This window comes from Tyto alba, unplaced genomic scaffold (genome assembly GCF_018691265.1).
Source record: "Tyto alba isolate M040663 unplaced genomic scaffold, T.alba_DEE_v4.0 Super-Scaffold_1, whole genome shotgun sequence".
In the NCBI taxonomy this organism is placed as follows: Eukaryota; Metazoa; Chordata; class Aves; order Strigiformes; family Tytonidae; genus Tyto; species Tyto alba.
In genome coordinates this window covers 23,480,542-23,497,596 of record NW_024881261.1, presented here as the reverse complement: position 1 = coordinate 23,497,596, position 17,055 = coordinate 23,480,542, and the positions used below count along the sequence as shown (strand labels likewise).

The 17,055-nt window shown below is 40.5% G+C and overlaps 1 protein-coding gene across 2 annotated transcripts in view; it reads left to right on the top strand.

Annotated features, from left to right (window-relative positions):
• The first annotated feature begins 10,377 nt into the window (after positions 1–10,377).
• The window catches only part of SORBS1 (sorbin and SH3 domain containing 1), a 222,697-nt gene continuing 216,019 nt past the window's right edge, over positions 10,378–17,055 (top strand). Inside the window, exons 1-3 of one of the 2 annotated variants that reach the window (XM_042800025.1) lie at positions 10,378–10,402; positions 13,455–13,525; positions 14,930–15,112. The gene's annotated coding sequence lies outside the window, so the exon portion shown is untranslated. Of the gene's footprint in view, positions 10,403–13,454; positions 13,526–14,929; positions 15,113–17,055 lie in introns of those variants that run through there. The other variant, XM_042800162.1, reaches the window with a different exon arrangement.

Here is a 17,055-nt window from a genome sequence, read left to right as displayed (position 1 = left end):
AAGGGACGTGGTGACGTGCGGTCGGACTTGTGAGGAGGAGTTGCGGCAGCTGCGTGAACACCAAGGTCAGTGGAGGAACAGAGGAAGAAAGGAGGGGGGAGGTGTGCCGGAGCAGAGACCCTCCTTTATCCTGTGGTGAGACGACAGGGTTGCCCCCCCTGCCACCCATGAAGATCTGTGGTGGAGCAGACACTGATTTATGGCCTGTGGTTTCCGCCTGGTTAATCAAGGTGCTGTGCCCAAAGAAGGCTGGGGTCTCGTGGGAAAAGGTAGACCCACTGCTGTAACTCAGTGCTGGGAGGATTGCAGCATGCGGGGGTGTCCCACACTGGAGCAGCTCAGGAAGGGCTGCAGCTGTGGGAGGGAAGCCAGTTGGAGAAAGTTAGTGACCCACAACAGAGCAGTGTGGGGAACGCTGCAGCCCACGGGAGGGACTCACATCGGAGAAAGTTTGTGGAGGACTGTCTCCTGTGAGAGGGGGAACAAGTTCCAGAAGCTCCCCCCACCAAAGATGGCAGAAGCAGCACCCCCCATTCCCTGCCCCTGCGCCGCTGGGGGAGGAGGTAGAGATATCAGGAGCAGAGCTGAGCCCGGGAAGAAGGGAGGGGTGGGGGGAAGGTGTTCTCAAGATGTGGCAATGCTTCTCACTGTCCTACTCTGTTATGTGTTGTTAGTGTCTGTAATAAATGTATGTTCTTTTTTTTCACCTAACGAGTCTGCCTTTTGCTCGTGCCCATAAAGGATGATTTTTTTCCCTGTCCCAGTCCTGTCTCAAACCCCAAGCCTGGCTCTCTGTCCCTTTTTACTGCCGGAAGAGAAGGGAGAGTGAGTGGCTGCGTGGTGGTTGGCTGCTGACCAGGCTCAAACCACGACAGGCCTTTCTGTAATTTTATGCATTTAATGACGAATCACTTGCACTGTGCAGATCACCACAAATGCTTCCAACACACAGATAGAAAGACATGAGAAATAGTCTTACCCGATGCATACTGCTGTCTATAGTTTGGTTTTGAAAATCTAAGAAAAATGCGATAAAGGAAACAGCAGGATGAAATAGGACAAGTATATATATAGGGCATGGAGAAAAAGAAACTGGATAACAAGAAATAGGATTGTTTGGGAAAAATTAAACTCCTTGACATGTGAGATTTATGGCCAAAGGATGAGAGATCTTGTGGCAGCTCCCAGACAGACCTGGAATAAGTGTTTACATGCCTGGAAGGCAATTTGCTTTTCTTGCCAGCAAGATCAATCGATCCAATAAAAGGTACTGCCCCTCCTGCCAGCCAGAGGAAAGATAACTCATCCAGGTGTTTTGCTACAGGTCGTCTTGCTCTGGCCCTCCAGGGCTGGATGCGGGAGTCTTCCTGGCTCCGTACTGCCACCTGCGCTTGCAGACCGAGAGCCTGCTGTGCTGGGCTTTCCAACAGCACCGAAGGCCTCCTCGGCAGCAGGTCCTGGTGCTCCGGGGCCGCGGGGGCCCGAGCGGGGCCGCCGGCCCGGCAGCGGTGCCCGGGCCGCAGCGGGCGCCTCCCCGCAAGATGGCGGCAGTGGCACGCGGAGCCTCTCACGCGAGCGGGAGCGCTGCCGCGTCCCGGGTGGCTGGTTCCAGCCCGCCCTCCCGTCGTCTGAAATCATCGGCTTTACGTGACTTCCGTGCTTAATTGGATTTAGTGATTCTTGCTAAGAGGTGCAGTTTTATTTTCCTCTGATATTAAAGCAATTAGATAGTCATGAACACAAACCACATCCTCTGTAATCACTTAAAGCTAATTAATTAGTGACTTAACTCTACCTGGTATGAAGTAAGTAGCATAAGTGGGAACTGTGCACACTGCTTTTTCCACCAGTATTTATTACACGTGTTTGACTTGCCAGTTTCTTTCTTCAGTTAATAAAACCAAGGTAGAATTGATGAGGTGGAATTCATTAATTTTACCTTAATTCTGCCTTAATTCTTCTGTGCTATTTCATGTAACAATGTCACAGAGAGATTTACTTGTGGATATTATGGCAGTGCAATCCTAAAATGTGCTGTACAACCCCAAATTTTACTGAAATATATGGTAATGAAAGGTGGTTTGGGTCTTTGATGAAAGCACAAACTCTTCAACCTCTCAGGACATTCCTGCTTCTTGATAATCTATGATTGTGATTATTTTCTACTTTTGACTCAAATCGTGTTCAGAGTCAGCTTTCAAGTGAGAGGCATTTTATATATTACTTGTACTCAAAACTAAGATTGAATGTGCTTGTGCTGACATAGCAAACCAGTTAGGTGCATGCACTACCTTGCAGGATCAAACCTTGTGTCATTATATTACATTCTTCCTGCCTACCCCATGCAGTGAGAACTGAAGAAAACCTAGATATGACTCCTGGGTTGTTTGAGGTTTTTTTGGTTTTTGGTTGGTTGGTTGGGTTGGTTTGGGTGTTATTTGTTTTGTTCTGGGTTTTTTGTGTTTTTTTGTGTGTTTTGTTGTTATTGTTTGTTTGTTCGTTTGTTTTTAATTTTGATTGTTGTTTTGTTTGTTTGGTTTTTTGTTTGTTTGTTTGTTTTGTTTTGTGTTTGTTTGTTTGTTTGTTTTTTCCCAGGGAGTATGGGACAGAAGTGTGGCAGCACTACTGTCCTTTCAGTGTAATCAACATGAGTAAGTAATCTCTGGCAGGCAGCCTTTAACACAGTGTTCCTTTGTTAACTTGCTGCTCCTGTGCTTGTCTTAAAAGCATTTGTAACAGAGCAGTGCTGTGTCCTTGAATACATACTGACATCCAAATAAAATGAAGTGTAATGTCACTGATAGCAGGTAAGTATGAAAGTTCTTGTGCAGGCAGATTTCAAATACTAAAAATTTCTAGCACTTGTAACAGCTAATGTACCAGTCTCCTATTTGTTGGGAAAATAATCTATTCTCTCAGCCCCTTGTTCTTATAAAATCACTTTACAGCTTTACCTCTCTTATCAGTAAGCATGTCCTTTCCTTGGTGTCTTTACAGCATGGGTCAAAGTCATCACTTTCTATACATTTGAGCTCAGACCAAAATTCTATGTGTCCCCAGAAGCACTGAATGAGACCTTTGGGACTGGCACTGTTAGCCATGTCACTCAACACGTTTACTTTGATGTCTTGAGACAGAATCTGCATGAAGAAGTGAAGTAACTAGACTGGAAAATACATATTTCATTTGATGGTGTAGGGAAGCCTACTGAGAGATAGAATGGCAAAAATGTTATTTTGTAAACTCCAAGGATTATATGATTTTTACATCACCAGAATCTGACAGTGTTGTCTGTCTCTTCACAGCTCTCTGCTTTTTTTCCAGTATGAGGCAGCTGCATCATGATGTGTTGGATGAATAAGTGGGCAATGAGGGAGAAGGTAAGAGAATAATCATTTACATACATAAATGGGAGCTGAAAAGGAACAGCAGTAATAAAATCTAGGGGGCAGTTTCTGTTTAGGAGCCTGAGAGATCTGAGGGCCCATTGCATTTCTGTTATTGGTATCTCAGATGATGTTAAGGCAAGTCATCCATATGACAGAGACATGCTTTGGGTAGTGTTTTAGTTCTTTCAATGTGAAGTGTTTGGTAACAACTAGATAGTATTATTCTCCTCCTATATTTGCCACTGACTTTGGGGAAGTCATTTAACATTCAGATCTCAGTTGTCCACTTCTGCAAAATATGACTAATGAAGATATTGTAGTGGCTAGGTGTGTATAGGACATGCACAGTCTACTGAGGAAAGGCAGGAAAGAACTTAACCTTTGAGGAAAGAGCTTTAAGAGGAAGCTGAAGAGTGCACTTTCTGATTGAGAGACTGTGCACTTTGGAAGTGTTCAACTAGCCTAAGCAGGAAGAGAACAGTGTCTCTCTCTGTACAGTTTTCCAGTAATAAATGGAAATAGTTCTTTAGCTGAGGTGAGTTCAGGCTGCTGAGACCCCAGGTGTAGCAGCAAAATTTGATTGCATTTTGTATCAAACTTGTTCATCATGAAAGCTTGAACTATACTGTAGTATTTGCCAGGGCTGCTTTTGCTAAATGCTGTCCTCACCGATCTGTAGATTTGAAATACCCCAAGCACTGACATACAAATTCGCCTTCTATATTCTCTTTACCAATTTGTCTTTGTGCATCAGAAAGCATGACACAGCATTGGCTGAGTGAACTGCATAGGGCTGGTTGGACTGGTCTGCACAAATAGAGAATTGATTCTAAGCTTCCCAATACTCCAGCTGAATCACAAGGTCTGCTCAGCTTGAGTTATGGTGGTAGACAGAGGAGTACACAAACGCATTTAATTAGTCAGTTTGGGTGAGAATTCCAGCCCCCTTCTGGAAAGTAAAATTTCTGTTTGCAGCTACATCTTCAAAGCTAATTTATTTCACCCAGTTTAATTTGACCTGAAAAGTTCAGAATTTCCAGAGTGGTTTTTAGATGTGTGAGGGATTTTCTGTTCTAATTCCTTCAAACATTTGGGATTTGCCACTTAGTATTCTGAATGACATCCCTTTGTGTCTCATCTTTTTGCACTGGAATAAATAACAAGTGCTGATCCATCACTGAAATATCATCCCAGTCATTTGTTTCCATAGCTGCCAGCAAGGCTGCCTTTTGCCAATGGCAAAATTTATGGGAGATATCCCTCACCATGCTCAGTCATCTTCCCTTAACTAACTCTGTCTAGAAATCTTTCTTTTTCATTCTCTACCCTCTGAAGTCTACAGTGGATTCTGTCTCTCTGAAAAGACTGTAAAACTTCTCTCCCAGATCCTTTTGTTATTAGGCCTTTTCCTTGCCAAATATTAATAAATTACCTCATTTTTAAATGTGCCAATATCTTAAACTTCATTGGTATATACTTTGGGTTATTCTGCAGAGTACATTAACCAAATGGTCAGGTTCAGTAAGTACATCTTACCTTAAAGACAGTGGAAGTTACAAGCTTTTGCATTTTTATGTCTTGTCCCAGTTTAGCAAACATGAGAAGCAAATTTCTTCCTCATTTCTGAAATAAAATATTTTTGAATGGTAGAAGAAATCTACCCAGAAAAAGATACTGCTTTGACTTTCTAGTAAGAAGTCTCCCAATGGCTTAGCTAAGAATGTGTAGGTGTTGCAGCCTTACTATTCAGTTTTCATTTCTCTTATACCTCATTTGATGTTTTAAAAATTAGGAAGCCAAAAAGTTACTGTGTGATACTTTTCTAATAACTTCTGGCCAGGGGACAGAAACATGGGTAGTATTTCCATAGTCTCTCTTCTGTCTTGTGTGATTACCCATGTTTGGAGCCTGGACTCTGTATGTTCTCTCTGTGATCAATGATAAGAGAAGTACCTCCAGAAGGCAATTCAGTCACCTTATGAAGTCTAACTTAGATGCTCGTAGTTGCCCTCTTAAAGCAACTGTCACTGAGTATTGATTGTATGAAGAGTGTACAGAGCTTAGATGTCTAACATAAGCATCTAACTTACCTGCTTAATGCAAATCATCTGAATGCAGCCCTAACCTGTGAAAATAGGATGACAGCATGAGACAAAGAACTGAGGTGGCATCAGTTTGCGATAGTTCTGGCCAGCAGTGGGCTGGCTGACTTCTGAGTATTTGGGAATGAAGGGGAGGCTGGGCTAGCAGCTTGCTTTTCTGTTCTTGCTTCTGCACTCTAATCGCCGTACTGTAGTTTATGAATGCATTCTATCTCATTCTGAGCATGCCTGCCCCTATGGCTTCAAATATCTTGTCTGTGTAGCTCAAAAAAAAAAAAAGTTTTATCTCTATCAAGGATCTAATTGTTGGGAAAGGGCTTTGTTTCTGTATTTTTAAAAATTTTTTTAAAAATAGTTTTAAGAATTGAAGAAGTGATTAGAAACAGAAGAACAGAAACTAAAGACTCATTTTGGGGTTAACACAGCGTTTCTCCAGCAAAATGAAAGTCTTAGAAGCATATTCTCTCAGAATGGCAGAGGTTAGACGTACATTATGCCCAGTGGAACTGAATCAAATTTTACCTCAGTCCCTGCACTGAGTCCTGTATTGGCTGATGTGACCTTCAAAGACACCTAGTCTGTAGGAAACACTAAACTTAGGGGCATGGATGAAATATTGGTCATCTGAATATAGACCAGAGTCTTTCTGCATCAGAGTAAGTTTTGGTAATAACACCACCTTGCTTTGCAGGAGAATTATGGAGACTATCATGACTATTATTTTAGTTTGTTAGAAGCTCAGGTATTCTGTTCTGGGAGATGTATTAGTACTGTAGATAAATAGAGGGAGTGAAAAAGAGCATCTCCGTATACCTTCTGTAAAACATTTCTGAGACTGGAAGTCTGCAACCTTTCAGCAGTGTTTAAATTCACTCTCTTGAAACGAGAAGCATCTTACTCTCTGTGGTACTGTTTGCTGTTTCCCAGTTTGAAATCAACTAGTAGAACCCCAGAGGGTTTATCAAACAGCTGACCGTTAAACACAGTCAGGAACAAAGATCAATTGAAAACACATTTAGATTTAAGCTTCCTGGCCTACTTTTAATTTCTTTGAATTAGCATTGGGAGTTATTACTGTGGTCAGTCTGGCCTTTCATTTGTTCTATGGCTTACTCATACAAACAATCAACTTTAGGGATGCCCAACTACTTTCTGTTTTTGTTTTTTGTTGATTGTTTTTGTCTTTGTTTGTTTGTTTGTTTGCTTTTAAACATCTTCCATATATTCCCAAAGTTATCAAAGGATTATGGTTTTAAATGAAGAAAAGATGCTAAATAGAAACACATTATCGGAAACAGAACTATATTTATGAGTCTAGAGGGAGTTTACAAGAAACTCACTTTGCAAGCAGAATTTGGGTCATGACACCTTAAAGCTTCAGTAGCTTTCTGGAGTCTGGGATCTGGATTTCTGGCAGCCTTGATTATTATTTCTGTTCAGATGGAGCTATACAGGCGCAAAAGGATATATAGCTCAAAAGAGCTTGCAGTTCAGAATGAACAGTGGTTTGGCTGAGCTTACTTATGCCTTTAGGGAGCAGGAGAGGAATCCTAAATGTAGTTTGTAGCAACCTCTGGACATTAAAATGATTGAAGCACCTGTAGTTCTGTTCATGGCTGTTCTGAGCCCTGAACTCTCTTTTGTGTAAGGTGCCATGCTACTGTATTGCCACCAGATATGTGATGCCAAACACATCTTTTCTTGCAAGTCTTGCAATAATTGCTGGTTTTGGCTTTGGGCTTTGTTTCTTTCTTTTTAAGACAAGCTACTGTCGTCCTAAAGTAAGTGATAATATCAGCTTTTAGAGTTTTGTATTCTATTTTTAATTCTCAATGTTACAAAAGAATATTATGACCATAGGAATACTGTATCAAGCAAATACTGTTTTATCAATATGCAGAAACCTTCACCCACTCACAATTTGGGGGATCGTTAGATAGGATATTTGAGTGTTGAAAGCTGATGGCAATATAGCATCACTGTCAAGAAGAAAATAATAATTAAAACACAAACATACATATATTTCTGTTATATATATTGGAACAAATACATTGGCAAATACATCACAATGTAGACACACTCAAAAAAGTTTAGGTACAAGAAGCCCTAAGGCCATGTTAGTACAGTAGCCTCTCTGGACTAATACATGACAGTGAGGCCACTGAATTTCTGTTCTCAGTCAGCTTTCCCATACCCAAGCTAACTTGCTCAGGTGTCACAGCTAGCATTGTATGGTGATGTTTGTAATGCAGGCATATAACTTCACAGAAGGACAAGCATAAGGGAGCAAACAGCGTAAGTCAGTATGCTAAATCTTTTTAAGGGGATAGCATTAGTGATGGCTTCAATATACAACAGAATATTCATTATGAATAATGGTAGCCCAGAGCCAGCTAATTCTATTTGCAGAATGGTTTCCCTAGAATGCAGATGTTAGACAGATGGTAGTCAAACAATCAATCATGCCACCACCTACAGCAAATCCAAGGGCTGTGGGGAAAAAGGTAGTGTGTGGAACATACTTCTCATTTCTGTGAGAGACTTGTACTTTTTTACAGGTATATGAAGGCTCACAGAAATATTAAGTTATTGGTTAAGAATTGTAGAGCTGCTGATGGGTGGCTATAATGTTAGTAAAGCTTCACCTTAATGTGCTTTTTACCCTTGGGTGTCTGTGAATCCTGTAACAGAACTCTCCAAAAGTGATGGAGACTGTATGCTAGCCAGTGCTTTGCAGAAGCCTTTTTTAGGCTGAAACACTTCTTGCGGCTTGTTATATTCCTTTTCCGTGAAAACTTTTGTATGCTTTTATTTCAGTCTGCTTTCTTATGGAAGATCTCTAGGCTGTTATGGTGCATGTCAATAGCATTAGAAGCGTATCTCTTCAACTGAAAACTGTGGTTCAGTATTCTGTTGCAACTGAGGTACTCAAAGCAAATACAACTGCCTGCGTAGATAGTGACTTGTAGCATAGTCCAGCATTTAACAGGGCTTACATAAGGTAGTGTTTAGTCTTTATCATCTTTGTTCAGCATGGGAACTAGAATTGTATTTCCTGTGTAATAGCAAGCCTTTCCTAAGACATAATTCTGATCACGGGTTCATAACGGTACCGATTTTAATGTATCTTAATTGTTGCTAAATGCATTTGTTTTGTCAGCTGAGGTCAAATTACAGGCACATGCTACACAAATAGAACACGGTACTTAATTGTTTTAAGTAGTATGTTCAGCTTGTGTCACCACAGTAGTTGTTCTGGGTTTTGGATAGACCTTTCGCAAAGTCTCAAGACTGCTCCATTAAAATGAAATCTTTGGTTTCCATTGCCCTTTAATCAAATGCAAACCAGAGCTTCCAGGGATTGTAAGGGATTGTAATAATGTCTCAAGTTGAATTTGGCTCTTTTGCAGCCCATCAAAAGAAGTTGTCCTTGACAAAAACAATATTTTAAATATCTGCTCACAAGCACTGGAGCCAAAAGGTTGCTATTTCATTTGGCAAAATACCTTCCCAAGAACAAGACTGGGACCTGAAGCTGAGCCAAAATAAGCTCTAACAGATGCTTAGCCTAGAAAGCACTAGACTGAATGGCTAAAATTGTTGAAAGAGTATACAGGAAAAGGGAAGGGCAGCTAGTTGGTTCTGCTTCTGAGTTGCTGTGTGGGCAAGCTGCATCCCTTCTGTCCTAGTGCTCAGCCAACTAGAGGACCTGTCTCATCTGTCTGCCACCTCACTTCAGCTTCTGGGGCTTAAACCATTTCTGGCTGTGAGTACTGCTGTAGCCAATAGACCTTCTTCAGTTCATAATAGCTGGGGAGTCTAATCTTGTCCTTTCGTAATAGACTCTGTTTAGCTTGAATAGTGAAAACTCTTTGGATCAAGATGCTCTTCTGTGGCCTTCCATTCACACTTTTCATACCACATCTAATACTTGAGCTTGCAAAAAATAAGAGTTTCACATGCTAGTGAGATTTCAGAATTGCAAAAGCTGTGCTGCTGTGATAACTGAGGTTGGTCTAATTGGCCACACAGTCCTCCTTTCCTTCCCATTTGCTGGTTCTGGCCTTTACCTGTCCTCATGGAATGCTGTCTTTGCTCTCAGATCTGATGACAAAGGTAATAACTTTCTTGGTGTCTTTTCTGTTAATGCAAAGGAAGGGTGTGGGGCTCTGAGGCAAGGACAGTGCTGGACTGTGATGGACAGCAGCTGGATTGGTTCAGGTTGCAAAAGTACAGCCTGATGATGCTGTTCTGTGGAAGTTTCTGTGAAACTGCAGCTTAAGTATTTGGTCATTCTTGAGATCCTGGCAGTGAGAGAAGGTGGGGACAAACAAGCTAAACAGCTTTCCTGGGGTACAGAGATGCCTGATCCATAACCAGAACTGAAGTCCTGGGTTCTTAAGTCAGACTATAATCAGAGATATCACCAGGATATAAGCAGCTAATTGCTGCTGTTCTGGAAACAGTCAGTCTAGATGGCCTTGTTCAAGTTAAATACCAAGCATCAGTGCTCAAGGGAAAAGATAAATAAATGCTGGTTGTGCTGCAGTAGAGGTTGGGACAGATTCTTGTCTCATTGACTTTGATGCATGCCTGGAGTAGGCCTTCTATCTGGTGTAATTGATACCAGGGTGTCTTGTGAAATTAAAATTTTCTAGAGCTTGAGGTGGAGAGGAGAGCAAGTGGCAAGGATACCAACCTTGTTCATAAATCTCTAAATTCAAAGCAGCAGGTGTTTGTGTATGTGGTTTTATTTATTTAGACTGTCTTTGACACTGGGTTTCTTCCCTAGGCAAAATTCAGAAGGAGCTTTGCCTTAATTGCTCCTGTGAAGCCTGTGCCCATGGAAATAATATAATATGACTGATGCTCCTTTTCATAAACTCCAGCATGGCTGAATCCAAGGAACAGGTCATTCCATAACTGTAACTCCTAACATCTGAAATCCAGGATCACAGTGGAGTATAGCGGTGGGAGAAAGATAGATTGCTTTAAAAAAAAAAAAAAAAAGTCATTTGCACTTAAAAATAGCCAGCATATGCTTTCTCAGAAGTGCACTGTGCCATGCTGTGATATATGACAAACTAAGACAACATTAGTGGCCAAAAAGTACTCATAATGAACAAGAGATGTCCTTTAGAAGGTGTTGGTTCACATTGATTTCAATATCTTTTATTGGACAAAGGGAGTTCCATAAGTACTGACTTGAGTTTGTCACAATCCTGGTAAATTATTATCCTTATATTACTCTAACGAGATGGTATGAGGGTGGTGATAGCAGGCAAAGCTCCTGGGAAGTTAGGACCCAGGGGGAACCATTGAAAATCTCAACTTGACTAAGAGCATCTGACTCTCCCTAGAAGACTTTGTACTAAATATGTGGCATCACTGTGTTGCCAAGAGTGCATCTCAGGAAAGAGCACTGCCAGAAAAATATTTTTTCCAGTATTTCCTAGGAGTCAGTCTGGCCACATCTTGAACAAGATCGGTGCACTGCAAACTGCTTGGTTTGTATGGCTTAGCTAGAGCTGCTTCTGAGGGATATATGAGCTTTGATTTGCTCACTGGTCCAGACCTTGTGAGGTCTGGTAGAAGAAGCAGCTTTCTCCACCCTATTTAAAGAAGCCTTAGTGGGTTGCTCTAAAGAACTGGGGTATTGGCTTCAGCTTCAAGTTAATGAAACCATAGCAACATGCTGTGGGATGCAGCAATTGACAGGCTATTTATCAAGACTTGTTCAGTCTCTGTGAAAGTGGGAATAAACCTCCAATACCTGATTTTAAAGAACTCCTACAAGTTTGGCTAATACTCTGAATTTAACAATGAGGGGTCTAGGACATAATTATTCAGGTTCCATCCAGTAGAAACTAGAACTAGATATAGTTACATTTGCTTTACTGTAACTATAAGGAACTGTATCTTCACAGAGGGACTAAGCATAATCTGAAACCAGTTGTCTCTATAAGAAAAGACAAAGTCTCCACAAGGAAGACATGCTGATCCTGGTCTAGAAAATGCCATGAAATATTTGGTGGCCCAAGGAGCAGGCATGTTATTCTCTGTAATGGGAGAATTTTTTTTCTTTCAGTCTGGGTTGACCTCAGATTGTAATGTTCATTCTGTTATCAGAACTGGTGATCTGTATGCCCAGGACACTATCTTTTAAATGATGCCTGTATAATTTAGCACAGTTTTTCTCTCCAGTTAATCTCTGACATTGTGAAACACTTCAATTCAACAAAACCTAAATTGCTGAGGTTAACTTCTTTGGTGTGTTTATGGGGTTTTTGAGTGCTACCCTTAAAAAGCCACTTGCAATGCCCCAACCACTTACAGATGCTCTACAAAACCAAATGACAAGCAATGTTTATTCTTGAGCATTATTAACTTGCAGTATTTCTGGTTTATAAGAAATCTTAGCTCAAGTTTATCCCAACTCAGAACAAAAACACTGTTCGCAGCAATCTGCAAATCAGAACATTTTCCATACTCCCTTGGAAATGGCAGTTGCTGATTGAAATCACCTGTTTGCTTATTACACAATGAAGTGTTGATCAAGTCAGAACAGCTGATTAGAATCTGAAAGCTTTGAGGTTTTCAGCCTAGAGCTTTTGCTTTGGGAGAAGGAGTCCTGGAATTTCAGAAAGTCTGTGCTTTGCTTCCAGTTCTTTAGGTTCTAGGTTACCTTGGAAAAGAAGCCTAAAAGCCATTACTGTTTATAGTCCTGGTTAGCGCACTAGATTACTAGGCTAGACTAGAAATCAGAGTAGATAGAGCTTGAATGAATTTGATTTCTTTTAAATTTTTGACCAGATCTACCAGTGAGGTCCTACCTGCTGTGTGGTCCTCTAACAGCTGGTGAAATGGGAGTATTGAGTGTACACAGAACTGTAACAGGACGTGCTGTGCTGTCTAAAAAGGGAGCAAAAATCTGCTGTGGTTTTGTTTTGTTTTTTCCCTGTCAGATTCAGAGATCTCAACCATTTGAGGATTCTTTTTTTAAATCAGGTCTGTACTCTTCTACTGGTGCTTTCTGTCCTGTATGTGTTTTTACTTGAAGAGGTGTATGGGTTTCTCAGTCCTGAGACTAAATGCAGCACAGACAAGCACACTGGCAACTAGAGAAGAATTAAATACAGCAATGCCCCTGACCTGGGATGCATGCTTGTACTAGGGATCTGTGATCCTGTTCTACTCTCTGGTTTTGATGTGTGGGTCGGGAGTGAGGAGGGTAAGGACACTGATGCATAAACAAATATAATGATTGGTCTGGTATTGCAGTTCATAGCAAGGCAGGGTGTGCTTACAAAGTCTTGTCTGACACAAATTAAACCAATTTGTTTCTAGTTAAAGAGAAGCTAATAAACAGATGTGCCTATAAATATTTTTTCATATTATCTTCATGCAATTTATGGCTATAAGTGAGAGATACCTACAGAAGGTTAGCAACTGTGTTGTGAATAGGACAATGTGTTTTAGGGTAGTGAAGTCCTTAGTGCACTATCAGCTGATCTTTGTCCAGTCGATAACAGAGTTTCAGCTGTTTTTGACTGATCTAAGACTTGCCCCTTGTATGAAATCTAGTTGTGCTTGGAAGTCTCCAAAACCTTACTTCTGAAGTATTCTGTTCCAATATAAGGATTTTCGGAAGCCTGGGTTTACTCATCTGAATCTTCTAAAGCATTCGTCAAGCATGTTCCTTGAGCACTAACTTAGTCAAAAGTGTACAAGTGTTCTCTTTGTAAAATTGCAAGTGTGTTTCCATGAAAAGCTGTCCTAGCTATGTGAATACATCTGAGTAAGTCAGCTGGTGGCATTGTGTGTAATAAAAAAGCTGTTTCTTACTTAAGAGGAACTTATCTTGAGATTTTTGTCACTTTTGGTTTGTTGGTTGTTTTTGTTTTTTTTTTTTTAATGGCATTGTGTTGCATCCTCTGTTTTAGCTGACATTTCCTGTTTTCAGTTTTGCTGATGGACTTCAGTGATATTTCTGTCCTACGGGGATCAATTAAGGAGTTCAACTTCCTTTATGTTGTAAGTAAATAGCCTTATGTGGTGGGACTTTAAGTCACTATTAGTTATAGCAGGAAAATAATGAGGGTTATTTATCAGCTCTTCAGCTGCTGTCTGGCCATATGACTGGACAACAGTTGATGACTTTGTATTATAGTCATTTTGAGAACTTTATTTGGGCAGGTGACCTTCTTTGAGATTCCTTGCATCTGACAACTGTATGCAGAGCAAGCAAGTGAATAGGAACTACCATGTTTAGTTGGTTTGGGTTTACAGGCCAGCTCTCATGTCTCCAGTAATACATACTTGCACTTCCTTCTTGGCCATTGCAAGGGATGAGAAGATACTCTGCACCATGAAGGTGTCTTCCCAAAGAAGTAAAAAAAAAATGTTATCTAAAGCACAAAACCTAATAGGAAATAACAAATTCCTTTGTATGTCATCTGTTGCCTTTTCAAACTGAGGGGTGCAACTTGAGGACTGGCTTCATGAACGTCTATAGAATTGATAGATCCACCCTCAAACCAAACATCTCTGGGTGGTTCCTGTGCTCAGAGGGAGAGATCCAATTCCAGGAGCACACTCCCCAGTCTGTTATGAAACCTGAGCATGCAGGCATTCAAAGCATTTTCCATAGCTGATCTTGATGTTTTCAACTCCCTAATGAGACCAAACTTTTTGCCTCCACTTTGACGAACTCTGGCTGCCTTCTCTACATGTCAGGGAGGGCAATGGGAGTGGCTTCTCGTCTCTTTCTGCAAAGCACTGTGGAACACCATTAATGTGTGACACTGTTGAGTTCCCACAAGAAGGGATACTTGCAGCAGACTGTGCCAAGGCATAGCTGGCAGATGTCATAGTGAGCCGAGAGGTTTGATCTGCAGCATATGAAGAACTTACAAGTTGTGCTTTATGTGTGTAAGGCTAAGCTGTTTATCCACATTTTGTGGGGTTTGTTTTCAGCTATAGCAGGCACTGTTAGAAATATTTAGACATATCATCACCAGATGTTTGAGACCAACAGTCAGCTCAGTGGGCCTCCATTTAGTTGAGATGCTTTTTGATACTAATAAAAATCAGTACATGAGGACATTTACACCAGAGAACACAGCTACGACAGTAGAAAGGTAGGAAGTTGCAGTCTGTCAACTTTTTATGTATGATGCCATTGATTTGAAGATGTCTATTGTAATTTTGCTTCCTAGTAGGCCATTTCTCTTCTTAGGATGGAGAAGGGACACAAGGGTTTCCTGGAGAGCCTGGGCTAGGAGCAAGCTGGGAATTGGAGGAAGTGTGTCCAGTGTAATGGATAACTGAGGTAGCAGTGGTGGTGCTAGTGTTAAGGTATCAACATGAAGCATTCTGGGGATTTGTCTGTGAAAGGTTTGAACATATCTGGTAAGAAAGCTTTCTTCTTTGTTTCAGTGGAGACCCAGGTGCTGAGGTAAAAGCAAGAGTAAGAAAAGATATGAAAAAACTTGTAACCAAGATTGCTTGTGTCAAATTCTGGATGAACAGCAAAGTCCAATTTCCATTGCTGTTGGGAATCTTTTAACAGCAAGAAAATGAATCTGTGAAGAAGGAAACATACAAACCTACAAGATGGAGGTATGTGAGAATCCTTGACATAGCTAAGAAATATGAAGTTAGTCTTAATGTATCCCCTTAAATCCTCTATAAGAATTCTTGCTACTCCTCAGCCTCTGGTCAAACCATTTCTGTATACAGGAAAGCATTGTGTTTAGAGGTCTGTGAAGAATTATCTTGGGTTTCCTGCAGCCTTGTAAACCAGCTGCTTACTTCCATCAGTTTTAATCTTATGCTTGTAAGAAAAAGTGTTTGAAGATTGAAGTTAGGCTGAATTGTCTTTCCCATTCCTTCAAATCATGGTCACAGAAGCTGGTTCTGATGCTTATTACTAGTTAACCATGGTATCGTAACTACTGAGTTTGTCTTGTTATCGCTGTAGACCTGTTACCTGGTGCTGTTAGACTGGAGAAGGGAAGGCTCCGGCAAAGTAATTTGAACAATTGTCTTGGTATAAATATTTAGATCTAACCACCAACTTCTTGTGATTGTGTTGTAACCATGTGTTTTTACTTCCTGTCTATAAATTGTGACAAATACTTTCTTCTTCCCATCATATATAAAATTATATGATCTTTAGGATAGTGACTTTTCAGTTCATAAGGCTCAAAGGACCCTTTGTGACCCTTAAGCACCCCAATGCTGTCACCAATAAAATTATCTCAAGTCTTCAGCCCCTGGTTCATTATCCAAGCAAAGCAGCATGGTCAGAGTTGACACCTGCAGGCACCATTTCCTAAATGAGCTCTTGGTGTAAAGCAAAGCACGATTTCATGCTGTTGTTGACATTATACTATTGCGGTGTTTCATTTGGAGTTTTTTTTTTTTGCAGCCAATCTTATTTTGAAGGGTGGGAAGAAGGATGTTTTCTCTATCTTGTGCTTTTTCATTGAGTACTCTTGCGTTAGCAAGTAAAAAAAAAAAAAAAAACCAAAAAAAGCGCCTGTTTGATCTAACTCAAATGTACTGTTCTGGAAATGCAATTTTTACTGGCGTGAATTAATGGACTTCCGAAAAATAAGTATTACATGGAATATACAGTTCTGTTTTGACATCGCATATATCTAGCATTATATGTTTACCTAAAAGATAACTGATGAAATTAAAGTAACTCAATACCATATCCAGCTGAAAAAACACAGCTTTTATACAGCTTAGCCCTTGGGAAGCTTGGATTTATGTCTTTTGGATCAAACTACTTTTCTAAGCTGAAGACCACTCTGGAATTTTGGATCCTCTTTGTTGAGTTTAACACATGACCAAGAAGGCAAATTTGGCATGTACGTTCCCTATGTCTACTGGTTCAGAATTTATTGGTAGGAGTTCTTCTAAGAATCAGTTCAGTATAATTTCTGGAAAATAATCTGATGTTAATAGAATATTATATAATGAGAATATATGTGGTTGATTCTGTATTACACCTCTGTGTGGCCTAGAGATGTGTTTCTAGGCAATTGTCTGTGTGCTAAAGCAACTGTGTGGAGAAGAAATTGCAGAAGTGTTTTCTGTCATGATATCTGTAGGAAGGAGGTCTGAGTAAGTTTTTGTGGGGTGTGGAATATCTTCAGGAAAAATACCAGTAGTCACTGCAAAGCTGTTTGGGTGTGCTGAGAGGAACTGCACAGTTAGGTGTGTAATGCTGAGCACAAAATTCTTCAGAAAATCAAAGCAACAGCCATGGAATTGAAAACTACTAAATAAGTGCACTGTACAAGACACAAGGGTGTAAACTTAGTATCTAGTCCTTCCCTTCATTCCTCATTTAACCTTCCCTTATGGTGAATACCAGTAAAGTTCAGTTTAAGTCATAAGTCCTAAATTTGTTAAAAGTACTTGAATATTTGATCAATAAATATAGGTCACCTGGAAGATAGAGAAGATGGTTTGTGTTGGGCAAGTGAGAGACCATACTGTAATGAAGTTTGTGGTATTTGAGGTTGACCTTTTTCTTTTGGCAGTGCAGA